Genomic DNA, 18,377 nt, shown 5'->3' on the forward strand with positions numbered 1-18,377 from the left:
TTCTCTTTCTCCAGGGACCCTCCACCTTATCTGCTTAACAAGTCCACTTGCACTGGCATCTGAAGGGCAGGCAATCTCCTGAGACTGAATTCTTCATTTTGGGGGTCTAATGCCTACTCCGGGTGGTGAGTGTCAGAACGGGATTGAATTGTAGGACCCCCGGTTGGTGTCAGTGACTCACTATTGGAACCAGGTAAGAACTTTGGAGGAACTGGCCTATAGGAACTCTCTTCTGAAAAGCAGCCAAGCACTCATTCCTCCGTTGCCTCCAGGAGAGCACATTTAAACACTTAAAAGATAGAGCAAAGTATTCAGCAGATCCATTTGAAGCTAAAGAAATGTTTCCAAGATAGCTGAATAAACATCGTACCAAGTTCTAAGACTCTGTATGCTATCTGGTGTGATAATGAACTTCCGCCTAGGCCCATGTTCATATATGTAGTTTATCCAATTTGTGATTTTTTTCTGCTGAAGCTCTTCAGAGTGAATCCAATTATCTTACTGTGTAAAAACAATGCCGTGTAATTAGATGCATCAAAGGTAATATAAATTGTAGAGATAATGGCATTTTAGAAGTATCTGGGATGGAACTTATCTGCCTGGCAGACTCCCATGAGAAAACACTTCCGAGGACAAAATATACCATTCTGTGTCCAGTTAGTCCTGATTTTCTGATTCACTCTTTTAAAGGATTCAGTGTTACGTTTCTACAGATAAATTTGTTGTGTATTGAACACCTCTGTTCTTACATTTTTGTTCGTACTTATTTTCATGTATTTGGAGTGAGGTCACTGTAATTTGGCAACCATGTGAGGGGACAGTACAACAATCTCAGAGCTGATCACTGGGAGCCCACGTACTTAGGGTTCCTGGAGCCCCAAGGAGAGATGGTGACCAAGAGTTTGGACACAGTAAGCTTCATTGGCATCTTCAGGTGCAAAAGAGCAGAAGATGCTGTCTGGGGATTTGGGATAAGCTGGTTGAGGTCAAATAGCCTGGACCCCAGAAGCCCTGCTCTATCCTGGGTCACCTCTGTTTACATCCGACCAACCTCCTTCCCACCTTTTCCCCCTAATCTTTTGGGTGGAGGTTATACAGCATCACATTAGGACTATCCCACACTGATAAGCTATTAATGAGTCATTAAAAATGGAATGGAGTTGATGAGCCATGTAGAGTTTGCTTTATCATTTTCTTATAGTGGGACATTTAGGTGGCTCCCGAATTTGGCTTTCATAAATACAGCTGTGATAAAAATCTTTGCCCAATAAAGCTTTTTCCACATTTAGGATAAAACTGTACAAATTAATCCCTGAATATTTTAAGACTTTAGACACATTAGTCAAATAATGTTCCCAAACGTCTCTATTTTCTAAAAGGTGGTGTCTAAAGTGTATTTTTTTCTGTTCCTTTGTCAGTATTATTATAATATTTCAAAACCTTTGTTAACACAATAGTTGAAAATTGGACTTATTGCTTTGATATAGATTTCTTCAATTAGTCTTGAAGTTAAACACTCTTTCCTCATGTGGGTTTAGCCACTTATTTCTTTCATATATTTGGCCCAGCTCTAGACCATTCTTCCTTCATAACTTCTCATTACAGAATGAGGCCAGTAGTGTTGAATCAGGGATTGGCAAGCACTGAGTTATGAGAAGAGGCAGAACAGAAAAGACAAAGTGGGAGGCAAGGGAAGTACCAGGCTTTGGCATCGTAACTGCCTGGCAGCACAGATCAGTGCTGGTGAATTGGGAGAAGGCCTGAGGTTGACCCCTTGTGGTGTAAACTCAAGCAAATCATTTAACAGGTGCACATCTTAGTCTATTTGTAAAAAAATAAACAATTTGGATTTCCTTCCTATTTCTTAAATTAGTTCTGAAGTTCAAAAGTGGACATATTACACGAAATTGCTTTGTAAACACTAATTGTACAAATAAATGTAAGCTTCTACTATTGACCAAGCACCAAGGTGTGTCATTCGTACATAGGAGACGTGTTTAACCTAATGATCATGGACACATTTTAAAAATTAATTTATTATTATAATTGGAGGCTAACTACTTTACAATATTGTGGTGGTTTTTGCCATACATTGACATGAATCAGCCACAGGTGTACATGTGTCCCCCTGTCCCAAACCCCCCTCCCACCTCCCTCCCCACCCCATCCCTCTGAGTTGTCCCAGTGCACTGGCTTTGAGTGCCCTGTTTCACACATCGAACTCGGACACGTGATCTATTTCACATATGGTAATATACATGTTTCAATGCTATTCTCTCAAATCATCCCACCCTCAGCTTCTCCCACAGAGTCCAAAAGTCTGTTCTTTATATCTGTGTCTCTTTCGCTGTCTCACATATAGGGTCATCATTACCATCTTTCTAAATTCCATATATATGCGTTAATATACTGTATTGGCATTTTTCTTTCTGACTTACTTCACTCTGTATAATAGGCTCCAGTTTCATCCACCTCATTAGAACTGACTCAAAAGTGTTTTTTTTAGTAGCTGAGTAATATTTCATTGTGTATATGTACCACAGCTTTCTTATCCATTCATCTGCTGATGGACATCTAGGTTGCTTCCATGTCCTGGCTATTATAAACAGTGCTATGATGAACATTACGGTATATGTGTCTCTTTCAATTCTGATTTCCTTGGTGTGTATGCCCAGCATTGGGATTGCTGGGTGGTATGACAGTTCTATTTCCAGTTTTCTAAGGAATCTCTACACTGTTCTCCATCCTGGCTGTACTAGTTTGCATTCCCACCAACAGTGTAAGAGGGTTCCTTTTTCTCCACACTCTCTCCAGCATTTATTGTTTGTAGACTTTTGGATAGCAGCCATTCTGACTGGCGTGAAATGGTACCTCATAGTGGTTTTGATTTGCATTTCTCTGATAATGAGTGATGTTGCGCATCTTTTCATGTGCTTGTTAGCCATCTGTATGTCTTCTTTGGAGAAATGTCTCTACTTCTTTGGCTCATTTTTTGATTGGGTTGTTTATTTTTCTGATATTGAGCTGCATGATCTGCTTGTATATTTTTGAGATTAACTCTTTGTGAGTGCTTCGTTTGCTATTATTTTCTCCCATTCTGAAAGCTGTCTTTTCACCTTGCTTATAGTTTCCTTCATTGTGCAAAAACTTTTAAGTTTAATTAGTTTCCATTTGTTTATTTTTGCTTTTATTTCCATTACTCTGGGAGGTGGGTCATAGAGGATCTTGCTATGATTTATATCAGAGAGCATGGACACATTTTTTCATCATCCTAAGATCTAAATTAAGTTTTCTGGACATAAGTAACCATCATTTCATGATTATAATTTTTTTTTTTTTTGGCCGTATCTCATGGCTTGTGATATATTAGTTCCCCAGCCAAGGATTGAGCCTGGGGCCTCAGCAGTGAAAGGACAGAATCCTGTCACTGAACCACCAGAGAATTCCCTCGTGATTGTAATTTTTCCTCTCTGTTGATCCATTCATGATAAAGATCATAGTAAGATTTAACCTTTAACCTATGTGTTTATGTACGTGTGGGTGTGTGGGTGGGTGGGTGTGACATTAATAGTAGAAGGAAGTGAAAAAGATATGTGGACAAGGCCTTACACAGGCCTTATAGATGAGTGAGTCCAGTTTCCTCATTTTCAGTTGAGGAAGCTGGCTGTGGTTGATCGCCAAGATCACACAGCTTATTAGAGCAGAACCAGGACTGGAAGCCAGGTCAATGGACTCCTGGTCCAGTGTTCTTTCCATCTCAGTCTACTTCTCTCCTGTATTGTGTAATGTTTCTACATGTGTTACCACACAGCGTTACACCACCTCTACATGATATAACATCCCTCCCCCAAGCAAGAACTTTCTACCAAACCTTGAACTATTTCACTTAAAGCTTTACAGCTAAATAAGGAGGAGAAGCAGAGGGCATGTATTTTCAGAGCTGGAGTGAAATCAAAATTGCTTTTCTCTTTCCATCCATGTATTTCTTTCCAAATCCAGTTTTCCAACCCCCTCCCCACCCCCACCCCCGATATCTCTGAAGTCTTTTTTTACATGATTGACCTGACATTGTCTTACTTATGAAGAAGGATTTCTAGAAGTTCCAGCAAACGACTTCCATTACATCTCGCATGCCAGCCTGCTCTTCAGGATGGCCAGGAAATGTGGGTCTAGTTTTACGTTTTCTTTTTGAGTTAGGGCTCTCTTCTTCTTTTTTCTTTTCCTTCCTTGCTTTCTGTGATCTGCGATGATGATTTATTTATTTATGTATTGCCATGCAGCGTGTGGGATCTCAGCTCCCTGAACCCCTTGCATTGGAAACACAGGGTGTTAACCCCTGGACTACCAGGGAAGTGCCAAGGCTGTCTTCTTCACGGTGAGAGGGCGGCTGGGCATCGCCAGGACACCAGTCCTTCTGCTGCAGGGTCTTTCTTGGCACCGACAGAAGCAAGTTCCTCCCTTGCTTATCCTTCTCTTGCCAGGAGTTACCAGAGTCTGAATTTATTTCCTCTGTCCATCTGTGTGCTTATAAATTGTCTCGCTCTCTCTTCATGAACATGTAAGCTTCCTGAGAGCAGGGAGCTCACCTATGTTGGTCATCAGTGTACCTCAATTGTGTTGTATTTAATATTCACTCAAATATTATTGGAGAAGGCAATGGCACCCCACTCCAGTACTCTTGCTTGGAAAATCCCATGGACGGAGGAGCCTGGTGGGCTGCAGTCCATGGGGTTGCTAAGAGTTGGACACGACTGAGCGACTTCACTTTTACTTTTCACTTTCATGCATTGGAGAAGGAAATGGCAATCCACTCCAGTGTCCTTGCCTGGAGAATCCCAGGGAAGGGGGAACCTGGTGGGCTGCCATCTCTGGGGTCTCACAGAGTCGGACACGACTGAAGTGACTTAGCAGCAGCAGCAAATATTATTAAAAGACTAAAGGGATTGTGGGGTCAGTGAGTTGAACATTCACAAGATTTGGATCCATATTGTCATATAACCTCCCCTAAAATGTCAAAGTTCACAACTCATCAGTGATGTTCAGTAGGATCCTTTTCCTTGTAACCTGTCAGAACTTGGGTTTTGTAACTCAGTGGAAAACTCTTGATGATATCCTAGACAAAAAACTAAAAAAGAATTCTTATTATTCTCATTTTAGTTTATATTTGTTTGTTTCAATGTGTTTTAGAGAGATTTTTGTTCAAACTGGTTATGCTTTTTTTTCTTGATTATGGTAATATAAAGGGATAAACTTTAGTGGTCAAGAAAATTCATTTAATCTTCCCTGGGAATGCTGAGTAAATTAAATATTACTATATAGCTTCTCTCAGTTATGAAGATCAAACATGTTTGACAACATTTTAAGGAGTATAACCAAATTATGCAATCATAACGATTTGTTATACTCAAGATGGGAGTGCAGAGGACACTAATAATGGTTTTACTCAGCATTTAAAATACTGTAAAGATACCTAGTTAGGTAGCCGGGCTCTCTGTATCCACTGGTTCCACATTCTCAGATTCAACCAACCTCAAATTGAAAATGTATACTTTTTAAAAATCTAGAAATTTCCAAACATCAAAGTTGAATTTGCATGCCAGAAACTATTTAGATAGACTTTACTTCACATTTACAACTTTTTCCATAGTATTTATATTATGTTAAGTATTATAAGTAATCTAGCATTTATTTAAAGTGCCCGGAAGGACATGCATAGGTTGTACACAAATACTGTCATTTTATATAAGGGACTTGAACATCCTTGGATTTTGGTATCCTTAATGGGAAAGCAGGGGTAGGTCCTGGAACCAATCCCCCACAGATGCCGACAGATGACGGTAATTGATGAGACATTGGCGGTGTTCAGAGCAACCAGTATGGACGGAGAGGAAGAAATTGATTGGTTCTCTTCTCAACCATTTATTCACCCACAGGGCATTCATAATGAATATCCTCAAGAATTCCCTGCTATAAAGGACCAATTAACCCTCTTAACTAATGCATTTCGCTCTTGTAAACGCACACAGAAGAGAACACTTGTTATCTAAAAGGATCTGGCTCTAGTCTCAAGGGTATGGTTCAAAGTTAATTTCTTTCTTTTTAAACTGTGGTTCTGGGAACTGTTGGGACTGACTTTAGTTTAAATCCCCCTTCTCCTCAGCATGTTGGCAGACTACACATATGGAGGGCCAGGTGGGAATGATCTGGTGGTGGTCTGAAAGTGAACGGAGAAGTTTTCGAGGCCATCACAGTCTGTGGCCATCCTCAGCTCCTCAGAGGCTACAGGATGACCTGAGTCAGTCTTCTCTCTACTTGGTTCTTCTGGGTGTTTTGGTCTGTTGATTTTCCAGTGTCTGTAACCAAAAGCAACATATCTTCTTGGCATGTTTGGAAAGGGAGCTGTTGCTAAGATTATTGGACTCACAAGGAAAAGTTCTAATAGTTACGCAGTATGTAATATATTATTCAGAGCTGAAGATTTCATATTATAGGTATCTGCTAGGTCAGTTTTTCTTAAGCATTTTAATAAAACAAATGCTAACCAGTAAACTTGATGCAATCATTTCTCAAAGGAGATTTGGTGTTTAGTGAATACTTTCCTTTTTCTAGGGTTTATATTCTAGCTATTACATTTGGAAGTAGAATGTTCACCCATTATAAAATGCCTAACCTTTAAAGCTCCTTCTTTGGAATTCAATCTAATTAAAAGCAGAAAATATTTATTAAGTTTCTAGGAATGCCAGCCATACATGAGGAACTTTGGGGGATACCCAAGAAGTCCAAGACCTGTAAATGATGTCTTAATTATGCAAAGGAATAAAGAATCTTTACAGGGTTTCAGTTCCAATTCATTCATCTGAGAAATACTTTCTCCAGATAAGACAGTGTAATGACTCCTTTAATTGGACGCCCATTCTGCAGGGAGATGTGGAAACTGCTCCCATTGGGGCATTCTCTGGCTGGTACCTTCTTTTCAAGTGTTTGAACTGTGACACGTTCATCACACCCATAGTCTGTAGGCTCCAACAGAGCAAGGTAATTCAACTTTGGAAACAGCGGTATCTAGACAATGACAGAGGGCTTCCCAGGTAGCTTGGTGGTAAAGATCCCACTTGCCAATGCAAGAGTTGCGGCTTTGAGTCCTGGGTCAGGACGATCCCTTGGAAAAGGAAATGGTAACCCACTCCAGTATTCCTGCCTGGAAAGTTCCATGAACAGAGGAGCCTGGTGGGCTACAATCCATGAGGTTGCAGAGGCAGACGCAACTGAGCACACATGCAAGACAATGACACAGAGATAGAATTCCCCTAAGAGGTGAGAAAGATGGAATATAATGATTCTGAGTTTCCCTGTGGTTCTTTAAGCATTGATAATACTTTCCACTTTCAGGATCAGTTTTGCCCAGGTTTTTAACTTCTAGCCCTGGAAGGATGCTGTGTCAAGGCTGATTCACATACCATATTGACCATCTATCTAATTTCTTATAGGCTTTAAAAGCAGCTTTATTGATATGTAATTCACATACCATATAATTCACTCATTTAAAGTGTACATTCAGATATGTGTAACCATCACCACAGTCAATTCTAGGACACTTTCATCACCTGAAGAAGTGTGACATCCCTTTACTGTCTCTTCTCTAGTTTCCACCTGCTGCAGGCCTAAACAAGCACTGATTTCCTTTCCTTTCTTCTTTTTTAAAATCTCTAATGCTCTCATGAATCAGCACTTTGCTATAAATCTCCACCATTTTTTGATCAGTTCTTCACCAGACTTTGACACGTGCTCTCCCCTTCAGTTGGAGCCCGGCCACTGGGGAACACAGTGATCTAAAAGTGGCGCCACAGAGCAGTTAAGGGCGAGGGTCAGACACAAAGTGTTCTCAGGTGAACTGAACATCTTGACCCAGCATTTGGAGAACCTCCCAGCCTGAAGTCTTTCCATGGAGATCGCACTGCAGGATTCCTCGTTTAGCCTCTTGTGAAGTACAGAAACATGTCGTCGACTAGCTTTTCCTTGTACCTTCCCTCTCTGGTTTTCTCTAATTTACATCCACCTTCTAGCTGGAATCAAGATTGCCAGGAGAAATATCAATAACCTGAGATATGCAGAAAGAAACCTTATGGCAGAAAGTGAAGAGGAACTCAAAAGCCTCTTGATGAAAGTGAAAGTGGAGAGTGAAAAAGTTGGCTTAAAGCTCAACATTCAGAAAACGAAGATCATGGCATCTGGTCCCATCACTTCATGGGAAATAGATGGGGAAACAGTGTCAGACTTTGTTTTTTTTGGGCTCCAAAATCACTGCAGATGGTGACCGCAGCCATGAAATTAAAAGACGCTTACTCCTTGGAAGAAAAGTTATGACCAACCCAGACAGCATATTGAAAAGCAGAGACATTACTTTGCCAACAAAGGTCTGTCTAGTCAAGGCTATGGTTTTTCCAGTGGTCATGTATGGATGTGAGAGTTGGACTGTGAAGAAAGCTGAATGCAGAAGAATTGACGCTTTTGAACTGTGGTGCTGGAGAAGACTCTTGAGAGTCCCTTGGACTGCAAGGAGATCCAACCAGTCCATTCTGAAGGAGATCAGCCCTGGGATTTCTTTGGAAGGGATGATGCTAAAGCTGAAACTCCAGTACTTTGGCCACCTCATGCGAAGAGTTGACTCATTGGAAAAGACTCTGATGCTGGGAGGGATTGGGGGCAGGAGGAGAAGGGGACGCCAGAGGATGAGATGGCTGGATGGCATCACTGACTCGATGGACGTGAGTCTGAGTGAACTCCGGGAGTTGGTGATGGACAGGGAGGCCTGGCATGCTGCGATTCATGGGGTTGCGAAGAGTCGGACACGACTGAGCAACTGAACTGAACTGAACTGACTCTACTCTGTTTGCCTTTACAATGTTCACCTGTATCCACCACATTCATCAGGGAACAAATGCATCATCCTTCTTCTGTCTTTTGCTGTCAGTCCGTTTGAATATTGGTTGTCTTCTCAGCCATGAAGTTTATCACGGCTTTGTCCTTAGTTTTGTAAGAAGAGTGAATCAACATTATTTATCTTCCCTGAAGGCTGTTAACCACCTTCTAGTAACATTAATCTGCCATATCACCCCAAAGATGTAAGTCAGATATACTGTCTAAACTGAGACTTCTTGTGTATCGAAGGAGATTATCCACTCTCTTACTAAAATAGCTACATTTATGGTCCTGAACACTTCCAAGAAGAGTGAGCATGGAAAAAGGTATATGTGGGGACGTTTAGGTGGAGAGGAAGGCATGTTAGAAAGCAACATGGAGGAGATCAGTGTAACCAGTCATTTACCATTTCTGTGTAGAAGATTTCTGATGATTTTCTTTTGGCTTTCTACTTCAACTTTTATTTTCACAACTACAAGTCTCTAAACCATTCTGTATTCAATTTTGTCTTGAAGACACATGAGTTAGGCTTCTAAAAATGTCACTGAATAATTATATTCTTCTGGTGCGAAAAGTTTGTGGTTTTAGAATAAGCCTCCTGCTTCTTCAACAGGCTTTACCATACTTCAACTGTTCTCCCTCTGATGTAATCAGGGCTGTAGAGACTGGTACAAAACTTTATCTAGCCAGTAAAACTTTTAGGGTCTTTCACTTATTAATAGTTCATTTCATGAAATATTCAAACCATATAGTGTCTTATATAATTCCAGCACAGTCAATGCTGTGCTTTGTTTTTATTTATCTTTAATCAACAAGTTCACTATTTCGTTTTTTAGATTTATTTGTTTTTGGCTGCACTGGATCTTTATTACTGTGCAAGGGCTTTCTCTACTTGTTGTTCAGGGCTTCTCGTTGCAATGGCTTCTCTTGTTGTGCAGCCTGGGCTCGGGCACGTGAGCTTCAAAAGTTGCTGCACACAAGCAGAGTTCCCTCTTGGCATGTGGGATCTTCCTGGGCCAGGATCGAACCCGTGTTCCACGCATTGGCAGGCAGATTCCTAACCACTGACCACCAGGGAAGCCCTACATGTGATTTATTCTTAAAGTGCCCACACTTATATATAGATGGATACATCCTGTAATACCTACCTCCCTTAAAAAAAAATTCCTGAAACTTTAATGAATAGACAGCGTAGTCCTTTGGGGTTATTTCAGCCCTTTTAAGGGAAAATCAGCATTTGCTTGTGTTCTTAATTTCAGAGGCATAAGAATAATATCTTCTCCTCCAGCACCTCAGGAGGTAGCATAAAAGAGTGGTAGGGAGTGCCATACTTTCACTTGCATTCATCTGGTCCCAGCTGAGTTAGTAGATTTCCCACGAAAGCCATTTTTCCATTCCTGAATCATATCTGAGCCAAAGGCCCTATAAGGCAAAGATTCCCTGCTTCATGATGAAATGCCAGCACATGACATTCTTTATAATGAGTCACAGTCAATAAAAATTGTTCTCCAAATGAATCTGAGTATGCCTCCTCACCGAGCAACATGAAAGAAACATCTTTATCAAATCAAAACATCTCGTTTCCTCCACTGAGCTCAGACAGACCTTTCACTTCTGTAAGCAAAGGAAATGAGTTTCCACACAAAGTGAAAATCCAATCTGTCCTTATTTTTGACTCAGCTACACTTGCTATGTAGTTTGAGGAAATGAGAATGACGTGTTGGAAAATGTTTGGGGGGTTTGGTGAGTGAGGAGGAGCTACCGAGGAATTCTTTGTACAATAATAATGAAATGATTATTCATTAGTCTAGAGGTATTTTGAACTCCTGAGAGCCTCCATATAAATATTAGGTGATAGGATTCATTTGTATGCATGATTGAATGTGATCTTGACCTGAAACCACACTGGCCTTGCTATTAGGATAAGTGGGAATTTATTAACTGTGCATTTCTCTTCTGTTGCTGCTAAGGAGACTTTTAGTGAGCCTAGTGAGGCCACAAGAGATCCCCAAGATGTCCACACATCAGCCATGGACAGGCTCACCCTTCAGGCTTGGGAAAATGGAAGTAAAGAAAGCATTGTAATGATTGTCTAGAACTTAACAATCATTATGTGAAAAGCATAAAGAAAAATTTAAGGAGGAAATGCAAGCAAGTCAGGCTCATTTAGGGGACAACAGAGAGGGTGTGAATTTCAAGGCTGGCTTCTGTAAAAGGAAAGAATGTGCCCCACGGAGGATTCAGCAAACCCAGGTCAGAGTGAGATGCATTTAATTAACTACCATCAAGGCTCAGGGGATCAGTGACAACACAGATCAGTAAGAACTCACCTGGACCTTGAACTTGACCTTTTCTCAAGTATTCCCAGTAAAGTTACCCAGTAAAGAAAAGAGGTGGGCCAGGGAATTAAGTTCTTATCCAAACATCAAGAGGTTGTTTGCTTAAATTTCCCAAGTGTCTTTGGTAATGCTGTGTGCTTATCTTTCTAAGGAAGAAAAAAAAAAAAAATGATACCCAGAGGAGGGTAACCAGAATGGCAGAGAAAGCCTCCCAAATGAGAAATGGCTGAAAAATCCAAGAGGGCTTGGCAATAAGAAGAGAAGCATGAATAAGGACAAGAGGGTGGCCAGGAAAGAGAGGAGGAAGAGGGAGCGTGTGTTCTCTGTAACACTCCAGAAGACAGAGCTGCCCGGCGTTTCCAAGGGGCTCTCTGGGGGAAATGGTGATCATTCGAAGGGTTGGGATTTACTCTAAGGCTATGGTGATGGGATATGGGGAGGTGGATAAAGATCTAGGGGTTGGGGAGGGAGAAGACTTGTTAAGGAAAATTGACTCTTTTTTAAAAAATTATTTTTAGTTGGAGGAAATTGCTTTACAGTGTTGTGTTGGTTTCTGCCATACAAGAACGTAAATCGGCCATAAGTGTACATGTATCTCCTCCCTCTTGAGCCCTCCTCCGCTTCACCCCGCCCCTCTAGTCATCACAGAGCACCGAGCTGAGCCCCCTGTGCTATACAGCTGCTTCTCACTAGCTGTGTGTTTTGCACATGATAGTGCACGTATGTCAATGCTACAGTCTCAGTGTGTCCCATTCTCTCCTGCTCTCCGCCTCCACGGCCCTCCCCTTCCATCTCTTAGTCAACAGACCAATGTTCATTATCTTCTGAACATGTTGAGTTGTGATCAGAACCTTTCATTGACTGCCCATTACCTACCAAATCATGTTCAAGCTTTTTTGCTTGGTACTCAAAGCCCACAGTAATGTGACTTTAAAATCCTTCTCCACCTGCATCACTATATTCATCATCTCCCCATACCCTTTATCTTTTTGTATGTCATGCATTTTCCAGGCTTCATCTCCCTTCCCCACTGAACTCACTGCCTGTTTTTCACAAAGCTCCCCTCATTCAATCCTTTCTCATGCCAGCTGAATGTATCTTCCTCCTCTCTGTCCTCACAGTACTCTGGCTGTCTTTCTCACGCTGACCCTAAGCTGTCTTCTTTTCTACTATCATATATTTGAACAGCACTTTGCAGACACAAAGTATTTTCACAAACATGGGTATTATCTACCCGGGAGGATTTTATTCATATTTTGCAGATGACTCAGGCTTTGAGAGTTTAAGTAACTTGTCCAAAGTCACAGAGCTAATATTTGGTAGAGCTGAAATTCAAATGCAGGTTTTGTGACTTTCAATCCGGAATCTACTTCTCTCCTAGGATTGTAGTGAGGGCTAGTTTAAAAAAAAAAAAATCTCTTAAGGTTGAGAGCAATTTTCAAATCTAAAATGCTGCTCAGATGAAAGGAAGGATTTATCCATCAGACAGCAATCTTCTCAAAGCCAGATAAGTCGTGTTCATCTTTTGTCTTTGCATATAAATGCAGATTCTCAGGTCCACCCCAGACATGCTGAATCAGCTACTGACAAGCCCTCCATGGGAGCGGATTATCCTTTCTTTGTGGGGCCCTTGTCCTCCAGGGATGGGGCGTTATGGGATCATTAGCAGGTACACAAACCTTAATTCACAGAGGAAAGGATGGGTGAGCAAACTATATATATATTGTGCTGAGTGAGCAAAGATCTTATCAGGGATTAAAAAAAATTAAAGACTCAACTGGCAAGATTTTGAACTGTAAAGGGTGTTGTCTCCCCTGGAAGGCAGGTGTCAAGTGGAGTTTTAAGTGATGGAGGTAAGAAGACAGGGCTTTGAAGGGGAAATTCTTCATGGGTGTCAGAAAAACTCATCGGGAGGGGAGAAAAAGAGTTATGACGGAATTTTAATTCAGGAAAGAAACGACATGAGATGGTTTTTTTCTTTGAAAATCGCTGACAACAGACCTTTGATGAAAGGGTGGAACTATCCAGGTGTAGAGAACAGGTGATAAAGTACTGAAGGGCGAGGTTAACCCTTTTGTCCAGAGAACGGAACCAGGCACTTGAGTCCCCATGACCATTTTTTTCTGGAAACATCAGTGTGAATTCAGCTATAGACTGTTTTTATTTTCCCTAAACAATTCATTGTTCTAAAGAGATAGAGAGAGAAACAGCTCTAAAGGTTCTTGGTTTCTTTAAGCTATTTTGAATAATGCAAAATGTTGCTTGGGACTGTCATTTGAAATGTACACAGAATTAGCTAGTGAAAAAGAGGAACTTGCTAAAGTTAAATGAACGTATAACCCGGATAGTCTGTCACCAGTGTGGATATGCCGTGTTAGTCTCCAGGAATTCTCTGGTATGAACTTTCATCGAATGTCCTGAGAGCAGGGCTTGGATCATCACTTAGTAAGCATGTTGCGGAAAGTCCCACACCCTGCCCTGACCTTCCTGTAGGTTTCTGTGGGTTCCTGTTCCCCTCATCACCCTTGCTGTCACCTTATTTCAGTCTGAGAGCATAACCCCACTGGAACGTTGCCTCTTTTTCATTTTTCCCCTTCCCCAAAACATCACTATCTAGGCTCCTGCAGGTAACAGGTAATATTGTGATTTATAATAAGAAATACAGGGACTTCCCTGGCAGTCCATTGGTTAAGATTTCACTTTCCAGTGCAAGGTTTGATCCCTGGTTAGGGACCTAAGATCCCACATGCCTCAGGTCAAAAAAAATGAAAATTTAAAACAGAAGCAATATTGTAACACATTCAATAAAGACTTGGAAAATGGTCCACATTAAAAAAAAATCTTGCATTAATCGAAAACACAGGAGTTACAAATTTGTTTTTAAAAATGACATACATATTTTCATCCCAGTTTCTTGCTCAGCACTCCTAAAATGTTTGGAATTTTCTATGTGGTAAGAGTGATAAAGTTGTCTCTCGTTAGTCATAACAAGCCCCTTTCAACCCTGTGGACAAAAAAAAAAAGTAACCAGTCAATCTAAGAAAGAAACAGAAAATTTTATTCACACCAAATAGAGGATTATAACCTAGCAAGGAGTCTTTCAGAAAGCTCTGAGGTCTGTTCCACCCATCAGAGGTTAAAATGTAGTTATGTAAGTTTTTGAGACAGAGGACTGAATGTTAAATGACATATTATGGACAGTTTACACAATCCATCTCTGAGCATACGATGTGAGTAGTGGGCCATGGGTCATTGTGGCCCCTTATAAGATTAAGAAGGAATGTTATCTCTTAAGGAGTTGTCTTGATGCTGGGAAAATATTGCTCTTTATGGTTGAGCAGGTATTTCTGCCGATGGGGAGGTTTGGTCCATGCATAATGTAGACACACAGTGCTCGGTAGAGGGAAGAGAGGAGGCCAAAGGGCAGAGAAAAATCATGTTTAAATTTTCCTTGACTTGCCTTTGAATATGAATTTTTATGTATCAGCCCCATCTGAGTTTATGGCAAAGAAGTTACTTTTGGGAAGACCCTAGGGCTGGGGGCTACTGGCCAGGAGAGCTCAGCACATGATTAGAGGGTTGGAACTTAGTCCATCCCCTGACCTCTGGTTCAGTCACCAATGGCCAATGCTTTAACCATGCCTTCATAATGAAGCCTCTGTAAACCCCCAAAGGATAGGGTTCCAACAGCTTCCGGGTAGGTGAACCCATGGCATTGCTAGGAAGGCAATGCGCCTGCCAGGAAGACAGAAGCTCTGTGCCCTTTCCCACACATCTGACCCCATGCATCCCTTCCATCTGGCTGACCCTGAATTACATCCTTTTATAAATAACCCAGAAATCTAGTAAGTAAACTGTTTTCTTGAGTTACAAGAGCCACTCTAGCAAATCAATTGAACCCAAGGAGAACGGGTTATGGGAACCTCTGGTTTACAGACAGTAGGTCAGAGCTACAGGTGACAACCTGGACTTGTGATTGGCATGGAATTGGCATCCCATCTGAGTGGGACAGCCTCGTGGGTCTGAGTCCCTAACCTGCCTGAGGTCTGACGTTCTCCCTGGATAGATGGTGTCAGACTGGAATTATATCGTAGGACCCCCAGCTGGTGTCACAGAATTGCTTCATGTGGGTGAACTACCACACATCTAGTCTCCGAAGTGCAGTGGTGCTGGAGTAGAGTTTTGAGAGTAAAGGATGCAGGTAGGGATGTGTCTTTCTTTTATATAGGCTTTTAAGGAAGATAGTGGCTAGTTTAGGGAGACAGCAGCACAGCTCAGGAAAGGCTACTACTTAAATTCGAATGCTGTACTAAAAGGTTTACCCAGGAAATAGGATGTCTGGAGCTTCCTTCAAAGTAACTGATGGAGGAGGATGTGGGCGTGGCGCTTCGTGTGAGTGGGCGTGGCACTTCGTGTGAGTGGGCGGGGCACTTTAGATTAAACAAGGCTAACTGTGAGTTAATTGTTAAAATTGGGTATGGTCCATGGAGGCTCATTATATTAGCCTGCCTACTTTTGTATATGCTTGACATTTTTCGTAACAAAGGATTTCTTTATGCTAGGTAGCCCTGATCTGTCCTGGAATCCCTCAGCCACCCCTGGCATGGGCATTTACTCCCTGGCCATCATTTTCTCTATGGCTATGCCTGCTGATGCATTTTCTTGGATAACCCTTCCCCTCTGTCTCCCACTTCTTCACCTCTCTCTTCCCTTCCATGACCAACTGAAACCCTGTCTTCCCCACCTAAGGGGAACTCTAAAATATGAATAATAATTATCCTATTCTGTGCAAAGCAAGCGGTTTAATTTTTCTGTGCTGGGACCTCCCATCCACTGAAAGCACCTACTCTTTTGTAACAAAACATAGCCTTTCATATTGTTTTTCTGAGCAGAGGCTGTTCTAATCTCTTGAAGAATTCTGCCTTCCTCCTAGTCCATCTGGATCCTATCACCAGCTTAAAAAAAATAGTATTTTTATTATTATTATTTTGGCCACTCCATGCTACAGGGGAGATCTTAGTTCCCCAAACAGGGATAAAACCTGCACCCTCTGCAGTGGAAGCAGAGTCTTAACTACTGGACCAGCAGGGAAGTCCTTTGCTGCTGGCTTTTATAATCACTGTATTTCTCCCATCAGAGCACTCAAATTTGTTTAACCTCAAAGTAAAAGTCATGAATGGTAAATATTTCCCATGATTCCAGCAGAGGGAATTTAGTCTCTGTGTAGAACTTCCATCAGGAGAGGTTCAGCTATGAGACTTGACTCTTGGTTTGTCTCTGGTTGAATGGGGCAGGAGAAGGGAAACTCCAGTAATCTAAAACTCCTATTTTCTCCGTAGTCATCTTCCTTTGAAATTCTTTAACTCATTTTACCAGAACTTCTGGCAAGTAACATGTTGACTCATGATATTTTGTCACTTCCTTCCTCTGGCTCACCGCCAGTGAGATGCTAATGGGTTGTCAAATGACCAATAGGCGAGACGGGACAAAAGCAACGTCCCTCTATAAAAACTCGCTTACCTGAACATTAACAATCAGAGACTTGATTACCTGAGCATTAACAATCAGACTGGCTGAGACAAACTGAGACAGAGTTAAGCTGGATGAAGAGATGGCTCCTCCCTTGCAGTATGAAATCATTCTTTCCCTATTTGCTTTGGAGCTTGGGTTCTGCAGAGTCCATCTGTGTGGATGAAAGATGTAGGGTCAGGAATGACCTATACATCTCAGGGGTCTTTTCAGCCATGGTGGGAGAATATTGAAGGGAACTTGAGTGAGGGGAGGGCAGCTGAATATGGCTTTTAGGGAAATAGCTACTCTCTCTCTCTACTTCTCTTCAAGGGCCAGAGGTCAGGCTGACAGTCTGAACCTGTCAAGGAGGGGGAAGAATGCCATTCTAGGAAAATAAGGCAAGTTGACGGTGAACTACCCAGAGAGCTGTAATTATGGGACTCCTGTCTGGTAAGTCTGTGGGGGAAGTGAGGTGTGCCATGAGTTGGAGAAGGGTGGGGAGGATGGACTCTCCTAAATTTTACAGGCCATAGAACTAGAGTTGCTGGATAAATTATGGGATACCAATTAAATTTGAATTTCAGATGAACAACAAATGCATTTTTAGTATAAGCATGGCCCGAATATTGCATGGGACACCCATATACTAAAATAAAAATGATATTCACTATTTGTCAGAAACCCAAAAATAAAAATGCATTTTTATTTGCTTGAGATCTTGTGTAGTAGCCCAGTCATTTTGATCTCATTTTGCTCCATTGATGTAGCAAGTTGTCATGGTGTATTTGTCCAGTGAAGCAAGCATGATGATTATCCCTTAGTAGTGCCTCATCTTGGCCTACTTTCACTGGAAAAGTCACCTGTTTTTTCCCTTTGGGAATGTTGTGAAAACAATGATTGTGTGATGAAAATAACTCCCATCTGAAGGTCCTTCATTACGGTGTACAGGCTTCTTGGAAAGATCCTGCCTTTGAGGGTTCAGAAATCATTACTTAACTCTTTCTTTTGATGCCTTTTTAAATTTTATTTTTTATTATGAAAAATTCTAAACAGATGGTAAAGAAGAAAGAACAATAAACCTCCATGTTCACCCATCTCAACAGTCATCAACTCATAATCTACACTGCCTCATCTATAGCCCACATATTCTGTCCATCCCAGCCCTGCTAATTTGAAGTAAATTCTAGAGAGCTGAAGCTTTATTGCTTTATTTATACCTTTCTGTTCCTCACTGTGCCTTTTCTTTCCCAGGAATAGAATTGTATGGATAGCGCTTCCTCCAAATCTGCTAAACATTGCTCCATGTTTTCATAGTTCTATAGCTGTTAGCCTTCCCAATATCAAATTGCTAAATCTATTCTTTCTAGCCTCCCTTGCCCCATGGCCCATACATGGGACTTGAAAACCCCACCTGGCGTAAGACTTTGGCTGGGACTTGGGTTATGGGAGGATTCAGGAGGGGTGGTAGGTATGCATCATTGGGCTCACTCTGCAGTGTCACTCTGGGAGCTGATCTGAGAACAATTGCTCCAGCTTTTGCAAAGAGTCTGAATACTCTAATATACCTAAGTACATCCTTCCCTCATAAACTGGCTAGAGAGGATTACA

The 18,377-nt window shown here is 41.5% G+C and overlaps 1 long non-coding RNA gene across 1 annotated transcript; it reads left to right on the plus strand.

The window, feature by feature from the left end:
• Positions 1-16,799: 16,799 nt before the first annotated feature.
• On the plus strand, positions 16,800-17,964 carry LOC113884858. The gene is made up of 3 exons (XR_003509033.1): positions 16,800-16,886; positions 17,100-17,219; positions 17,823-17,964. It is a non-coding gene; the product is annotated as an uncharacterized LOC113884858 (long non-coding RNA).
• The last annotated feature ends 413 nt before the right edge of the window (positions 17,965-18,377 follow it).

This window comes from Bos indicus x Bos taurus, chromosome 27 (assembly GCF_003369695.1).
Source record: "Bos indicus x Bos taurus breed Angus x Brahman F1 hybrid chromosome 27, Bos_hybrid_MaternalHap_v2.0, whole genome shotgun sequence".
NCBI lineage: Eukaryota > Metazoa > Chordata > Mammalia > Artiodactyla > Bovidae > Bos > Bos indicus x Bos taurus.